Source organism: Grammomys surdaster, unplaced genomic scaffold (assembly GCF_004785775.1).
Source record: "Grammomys surdaster isolate TR1022 unplaced genomic scaffold, NIH_TR_1.0 236, whole genome shotgun sequence".
Taxonomy (NCBI): Eukaryota; Metazoa; Chordata; class Mammalia; order Rodentia; family Muridae; genus Grammomys; species Grammomys surdaster.
In genome coordinates this window covers 1746561-1755600 of record NW_021604681.1, presented here as the reverse complement: position 1 = coordinate 1755600, position 9040 = coordinate 1746561, and positions in this window count along the sequence as shown.

Sequence of the window (9040 nt, the reverse complement as noted above, 5' to 3'; positions counted from 1 at the left end):
TGTCTTTATCCTTCTCCAAATGTTTTATTTGATACATTGATTTCAGATGTTTTAGCTTCCAGAATTATTAGCAGTAAACACATGCTGACTATAAGACATAACCTACCCAGTCTACAATATTTTGTTAGAGCATTCTGAAAGGACCAAGTCTTCTTGTCTAAATCAATGGAGGGAGTATTTCTGTCACACAAATCTCTTTGGATTGTCCATTGTAAAATTTCTGTGTTTATTATTAGTGGATGCATATAGATGATGCATGACATATGTGGGCATATGTGCCTCAGTACATACATGTGGACATTAGAGGATAAATGTGTGAGTTTTATTATTGCACCTTTAAGTGGGTTCTAATGACCAAATTCAATGATGCCTTTTAAGCTATATCACTGGTCCTTTACCCATTTTGAATACTTTACACTCAGCTTTATCTCATTCCAAAATTTTATGTTGTAGTTATCTGAATATTGACACTAGACACTCCCTGAGTCCAGTAAAATATTTCTTTCCTTATCACTTTGAGCTCAAATTATGCCAGCAAGATGTTTGACAATGAGCTTCTTCCTTCTTGCTTACTAAGGTCAAGAGAGAGCCACCTTCTTCCTCCTGAGTACTTATGTAGGCTTTTTTGGTTAGATCTAGAAACCCAACATGTATAAGAGCTGATTAACAAGACAAACAGGTAAATGGTTAATTAAATTAAAGGATTTATTTGGTTTTGTTTTATGAGGTTTTCCTGCATGTATGTCCAACAAATGCGTTGTTGGTATGTATACAGGTCATAAAAGAACACCAGACTCCCTAGAACTAGAATTACAGACAATTGTGAGCCATTTTGTAGGTGCTGGGAACCAAACCAGATATTCTGCAAGAACAGTTATCTCTCCAACCCCAAGTTTTATTAATGTTTACATGTGCAGGGACTATTCTCAAAATGGTGAAACCCAAAGAAACAACAAAAAATACAGTAAGTGTTTGAACACATAAGGAGAAAGACTAATATGTGGTCTAGAGTAGTCAATTCTAGCAATGTTACTAAGAGATATGTGGGGGATGGCTTATGATTTTAGTAGAAGATAACACTTTCTTCAGAACTTGTTCATTTGATATCATGGTAGGTCCAATAACTTGTATCACCTGGTGGTCAAAGATAGTGTTTTCTAGACCTATGTTAAAGATGCCACCCTAAAGAACTTTTATAGCTTGCTACACATTGGAGAAAGACAGACCAAAATGGCCCCCCATGCATTCACAGTTCCTTCAGAAATTTCTTTTTGAAGTGTTCAAAGCACCAATGTGGTGTATTTCAAGATGGCCCATATTTAACTCCATCATCATCATCATGCAGTGATTTAATGCCTACCACTTTCTTTACTACAGTCCTCTTTCCTTCTCTCCCTTCCTGTCATTATGAGTGACAGACCAGCTGATATTGTTATTCACAGGAAGATTTGGGATGAGTGACTGTCAGAAATATTTTGACCGTGTGAAAGGACATTTGCGGAATGTCATGGCATCGTTGCCTCCTGCCCCTCAGAGAATGTGGCATTCAGTACTGGGCTCTTGCCACTCTACTCAGCATACCAAAATGAGTTCCTGGCTTCATTATGCGTTACTGAGTACCAAAATAATATCGTTACCTTATGCATTGGAATGCATTTATTTTTATATTCTGTTGTATGCCCTACTTTAGACTTTAGATGACTGCCTACATACGATTTAGGTGCAGTCCCCAGACTACTTTGGTAAACCTTACTCCCAGAATTAGAATACTACCCACCCTGGAGTTACTGTGAGATTTGTGCTAAAGTTCACAATGTGAATTTGATACCATTAAACATGAGCTATGTACTTGCAGTGTTTACTGAAATCCTTCAGTCCCCTATCACTTTTCTTAGATTTCAAAGTTATGGAATTGTCCAGTGTGTTCGCTCAGAATGACCTGAAATGACTCAAGGGTTATTCTGGTCAAGATTCTACTGCTAGTTACATTGGCCCACATGTTTTAATGTGATTTGAATTACCAATATAAATGACTTGAATTCACATTATTTTTGTCTCTATTCCACTGTAATAATATTATATTATTTTCCAGAAGTTTCATCAACCCTTCTTGGTGATTTAATTCTGAACATGCTAGAATTAAAATTGGGGGCATGTTTTATAGCATGATTCATTAAACATTAGTTTCTCAGATGCTTTTGAAATTATTTTTATATTCTCATACCCAGAGTCATAGTAACTAAAACACATTTTAAAATATTATTTTTGCCAATATTTTTATTTATTTGAATATCAGAATGTATGACTCACTATGACTATGTGACTAGCTAGCTGTAGGAAAAGACATTGATAGAGTTTCAGATGCCAGTTTATCGGGAGTTTTGCTTACAAATAAAATAGATGACTCTGTAGGTTGCAAGGCTCGAAGACTGGCTCTAAAAAAACTATTCTTTTTAGGTTATTCTCAGAATACATCTACTTCTCAGCCATCTAATAATTAGCAAGAAGTACTGGCAAGAGCAAAAGTTGATTTTAGTTCAGGTCCTTGATGGATCTGTAGACGTTGGTTTTGGTAAGTGGAGGACAGGTCTGACTTAAGTGATGGTACATGCTGGCCTGGCAAGGATAGCTTGGTGACACGGCCACCTGAGGACAGGAAGGGAAAGACAATATAAAATAATCATGGTTACCTAGTTTTCTGCTTTTCTGCAAACCTATCCTTGCCCCTATTTGTAGCTTTGACAGCCTAGTTGCCACTCCGCTGTTTACCCAGCAACAGCATTCTTATTATCTTAGAATATCCTCTATGAGAGGGGTTGAAGTACATCTAGAACATCTTCATCACTTTATGACTTCTTTAGGTATCTTCTTGTTATTTGGAGACGGGAAGTTCTTGAAAATTTTTTGGGTGCCTTACTCTAATGATGATAATCCTATCCAATCCTCATGCTGGGTATTTTCTTGAAAATAGTGTTTGCCTGAACTGAAGCCTAGTACAGAATTCACGGCTTCATTGAGAAATTCCTGAAAGCCCGATCAATATTCTTCACTAACCCCTCCTTTTTTGATTATTCATTATCTTGATTACACAAACTCTCAAACTTTCCATGTATGGCTAACTGAGGTAGAACAATGTTAACAAAATTCTTTCATATCTGAAAATACTTTGAAATTCTTCCCTTATGTTTACCTTGGTAGAAACTACTACATCAGAGACAATTTGTCCTTAAATTCTGAAAGTGCTAGCTGAGTGCTGCCTTTGGTCAGTGTTTTCACTTGTAGCCGATGGTGTTCTAAGATTTCACTACTGTGTGTTCCAGTGTGATCTATTTTTATTATTGCACTTGACACTTGGCATAGTCTCCCAGGAGGGAAATTTGTGCCCTTGGATAATTTCCTTTTTTTTTTTCATTTCTATATTCTCTCTGTAAATGTTACTATCCAGATATTGAAAATCCTAAGCTGATACTCAAATTGATCTTCTACTTGCTCTTAACATTTGTGTGTTTGTGTGTGTGTGTAGACTTCCAATTTTGCCAGCACATTTGTCAAATATGCCCTTTGTCCTAGAATATTTTGACACTGTGGTGGTTTAAACAGAAAAGACTCCCATAGATCCATGCGTTTGAGTGCTTGGCAATAAGGGGTGGTGGTATCCTAATACCTTATTGGAGTGTGACCTTATTGAAGAAGGTGTGGTCTTGTTAGAGGAAGTGCGTCACTGTGGAGGCAGGGCTTTAAGGTCAAAAATACTCAAGCTATGCCCACTGTAAAACACATTCAGTCTCCTCCTGGCAGCCTTTGGATAAAGATGTAGAACTCTTGCCTCCTCTAGCCCCACGTCTGCCTGCACACTGTCATGCTTCCACCATGATGATAATGCACAAAACTTCTGTAACTACAAGCCAGCCACAATTAAATGTTTGCCTTTATAAGAGTTGCCATGGTCAGGGTGTCTTTTCAATCAGCCTATTTCACAGCAATAAAACCCTAAGACAGACACTCTTGTAAAAATTAGGCACCAATATATTTAACTCTTTTCTATTTAATAGTTTATTTTCTATAGAAGAAAAGTAGTCTAATTACCTATCAGGAGTTACAAGCCTGTGTGTCTGGATTCTGGGGTTTATGGAAAGAGTATATATAAATTCAACTACTTGACAAGCAGAGTATTGTAACTATTTTGACCTTTTCTATGTCCATCCTAGTTACTGAATAATGACACAAAGGCTTGCTTATGGCCTTGGCTTAGGCTTGCTCCCCAACTAGCTCTTAATTTGTATTGGCCAATTTATATTACTTATGTCTGCCATGTGGCTGTTTAATTACCTCTCCTCAGTTTCATGTGTCCAACTTCCTCTGAGTCTTGGTAGTGAATATTCCTTTGCGTGACTTTTTACCAGAGTCCCTTTCTGGTGGATGTCCTGCCTGTTTTCTTTTGCTTAGCTATTGACCATTCGGCTCTTTACTGACAGGTGAATGCTTTTACACAATGCACCAGACTGTATCCCTATAGATTTTATACTTTGATGTTTAGAGTGGAAACTCACTTGTCTCAGTCAGTGTTTTATTGCTGTGAAGAGATACCATGGCCACAGCAATTATTATAAAGGAAAGTATTTAATTGAGGACTTGCTTGCAATTTCACAGGTCGAGTCCCTTGTAATTATGACAGGAAGCATGGTGACAAGCATGGCACTGGAACAGTAGCTAAGAGCTACATCCTGAACCTCAGATCAAGAGAGAAATACTGGGCTTGGCATGGGCTTTTGAACCCTCAAAGCCCACCTGTAGTGAAATATTTCCTCCAACAAAGCCACAGTTCTGAATAATCCTAATCTTTTCAAATAGTGACAGTCTCTTGTGTCTAAGCATTCAAATATATGAGTCTTGTTCAACAATGACACTACACTAGTTACTATCCATACAAACCTATTCAGGAAAATGACACCATGAGTCTTGTTCAACAATGACACTACACTAGTTACTATCCATACAAACCTATTCAGGAAAATGACACCATCAGTCTTTAGTAATTTGTGCACCAGCAAATGGAAATTATTTATGAAGTGTATTATAGGACCCCAAAGGGCTGCTACGCCCTGGCTGAGCCTTTCCATATGCTGCTGTCTACTAAGTAACATTCTGCGGTTCCTCTAGGATCAAAACATCCTGACTAAGGCATGGTGCCCCAGGAAGGGAATTTACACTTGACATCCTATTGCCCCCCCCCCCCAGTTGAGTTCCTGTTTTTTCCTGAGTTTGCATTTTTCCTTCCATGGCTTGGTGTATATATTGAACCTGCTCAGTAAAGGCATTGGCATTCTCTCACAACGGATGACCCGAGTCTGAGTATTTCTTTAATCCCCCAGGCCTATGCCCGAGCTCGGTACCGCGGGCAGCGCTGGCGCTGTCAGGGGATGAATGAACTTAGGATAAGAGGCAATGGCAGCTGCACATTTGATATATCTGGCTTTAGTTTTAACCATTTGCCTCCCTGGAAAGATTCTTTTTAAAAAAATTATTTATTGTATATATGTGAATACACTGTAGCTGTCTTCAGACACACCAGAAGAGGGCATCAGATCCCATTACAGATGGTTATGAGCCACCACATAGTTTCTGGGAATTGAACTCAGGACCTCTGGAAGAGCAGTTAGTGTTCTTAACTGCTGAGCCAACTCACCAGACCCTGTAAAGATTCTTGATGGGTCAAAATCCTTTGAGTTCTTCAAGTTCTGCAGTATGAGGTGTCTTGCTACTGTTGGCTTCTACCCAGTTTTAATATTATCTACTCTGCTAAGCTAATTATCATCTCTCTATCTTCTTATCAACTTACACAACTTCTGCTGACATTTCTACTATATGTATGTATGTATGTATGTATGTATGTATGTATGTATGTATGTGTATGTGTGTGTATTCATGATCTTTTTTTTCTTCAATATACTATGCTCTCATTTGTTTTGATATATGTAATATATCATAATATATATGGACAGAGTAATGATATGTAAAATATTTATTACTTGTTATGCCTGTGTCCCAACAAAGCAGAATATGAATCAATTATATTGGCAGTATATGGTCTGAAAGTCCTTTTTCAGGTTCATAAATCTTCAATCACTCGAGAGTTTCAGTTATCTGTCATTGTGCACATTGGCAAGATGTCATTCAGGAATGTGCCATAATCTATGTGATATATCTTCTACTGATGTCTATTTAGACTTGTAGATTTTGTTGAAGTTTAATGCAAAGTGCATGTGACTACCTTAAGTATAACTTTTTACATAAGTAGAGATGTGTTTTTGAATATCTGGCACATCTATGTTTGTATGGTGTATGTGTATGTATACATGGTATGTGTCTGTGTGTGTTCTTGTGGGTTCATATGTATAACAACACAGGCGTGGAGGCCAGAGGATAAGCTTGAATGTTTGTCTTTAGCTTTCCCTATGTTTGCATCAAGGGCTCATTCTTGTTTGTCATTAGCTGGTCTGTGAGCTTGTGAAGATTCAGTTCTTACTTCCCATTTTATCAGAGGAACACTGAGGTCATATACAGGGACTACTAAGCCTGGTCTTGTGTGTGTTCTAGAAATTTGAACCTAAATCCTCTTCTTATGTGACAAGTGCTTTACTGACTGAGCCACCTCCTCAACTCTACAATAATGCTTTTTCAATAAGCATTTCCTTTTTTTTTAAACCTTGCAAACAAACAGGGGAAGTTAAACTCACAAGTGGGGAATGAGATACTGAGACATATGTCTTACCAAGCTAATTAATGATCGTTTTAGCAAACTTACCATTGAACTTAATCTTTTCCTTTCATTTTCTTTTCCTTTTAGGAGAGATTATTTTATGTAATTTTAACTCCCTATGTAGACAAAACTGACCAGGAACTTTTGGTCCTTCTATTTCTACTTCCCAAGTATTGGATTACCAGCATGTTCCCTAATGTCCAGCCAAACCCCATCATTTTTAAATGTTAGTACTTAGAGTTCTGCTGTGAGACAATGAATAGTGTATTCTTTTGCCCATTTGTACTGCTAAGTATTTAAGAAGTTCTGTATTCATATGTCAAACAAACTCAGAGAAGTATATTACAGGCATATTTACTGGATTCAATAATCTAAGTCGCATGATGTTCAACTTCTTGTGTGTGGCATTTGTTTGCTTATTTAAGCACACACATTCTCCATTTGTAATGGAAGAAGCAGCACAAATGGATACAGACAGAAAGAATAATGATGAAAGCTTGGTTTTCCCAAAGGAATAGGAAAGGAAAAGCCAAGTCAAGCAGAAAAGTTTTACAGAATATTGGTTCTACTAGAATAAACATGGCTGTAGTGCTGCTACTGCCCATGTTAGCTGAGGACAAATGGGGAGAGGGAAGTCTGTTCTTACCAGATTGTAGCAAGGTTTTCTGACTTCCTTCACAAAGCACTCTCATAGAAAGTAAAGAAGGGTACTAAGACATAATTACTGGCAGGTAGTGAAAACTTCTCACATGCCAATCGAGAACATATGCAAAACCTGGACTTGTCCTACCTACCAAACAGCAAAAATAAAGCGTTTCTTCCCCTTTTACTGTAGCAGTTTGAAAAGATACCTACCATAGAACTAATATCAAAGCCATAAGACACAAGTAGAGTTGGTGATAGATGACTTACTATGAAAAACATAAAGAAAAGACAGTGATTAAAAAACACCCAACAAAATGGGCTGGAGAGATAGATTAGCAGTTAAAAATACTTGCCACCCTTGCACAGTATCTGGGTTACATTTGCTTTTTTTTTTTGGTTTTTCGAGACAGGGTTTCTCTGTATAGCCCTGGCTGTCCTGGAACTCACTCTGTAGACCAGGCTGGCCTCGAACTCAGAAATCTGCCTACCTCTGCCTCCAAACTGCTGGGATTAAAGGCATGTACCACCACTGCCTGGCTGTGGGTACCATTTGTAGAACACACAGCAGCACATAATAGTCTGTATCTTCAGTTGCAGGGACTCTGATGCCTTCTGCTACCTTTGCTAGGAACCAGGTATACAAATGGTGCATATACATACATGCAGGGGAAAGACCCAAACATATAAAATATAAATAAATAAATCTAAAAATTGAGGTAAACATCCTAAAGTTGAACTCTGGACTCTATAGGTACATATATGAGCACATGTTCCTACATACACACAAACATGTACACATTAATACAATAACTACACATAAATAAAAAATACACAGATTTTAACAACCCATAGATCAGGGAAGAAGTCGCGTGTGTCTATGTGTCTTTGTATGTCTGTGATAGAGATAGAGACAGAGAGAGAGAAAGGGGGAGACTTTGTCACTCAAAAACTGAAAATAGATCACTGAATTAATTAAATTTAAAATAAATGAAATAAATGATATTTTGCCTTTAGATATAGGATGAAGAATTTTCCTACTATTCTATCTCCAACATCACAAAAATTAGCCATAAAAGTTCTCATTCAGATCAAAGTAAGTAATGTACAGAAAAACACTCTACAAAATGATAATTATTGTGCTCATTGTTGTTTATAGTTTTTTTTCCACTGCAAGAACAACAAAAATAGTACCTTTTGCTTTACTTAGTGAATCCCTGGATGCATATAACTGCCTAGGATTCTGCAAGCCAACAATCCTCATGTGGGAACTACCTTGTAGAATGTTATTTATGTTTCAATTATATAAATATTCTGTAGTAGCTTATCCTTTCTTCCCATTTAAAAATGTGCTTCTAAACTATTTCATCGGAAAGATACTTGTGCGATGACATTTACTTGTTTCGATGCCTCCACATTCCCTCCAGTCTGGGAGGAGCTTTTGCAGTTTCACAGAACTACATTTTTCAGTTTCTCCATTGAAGAAACTGAAGTGTTGGTTTCTGTCAAAGTTGACATTCAGCACACTGTCTCACTTGATCCTGATTGATTGTCTCTCCAGTAGCCTTCTATTCTATGGAATGAGAAAGAAATATATATATATATATATATATATATATATATATATATATATATATA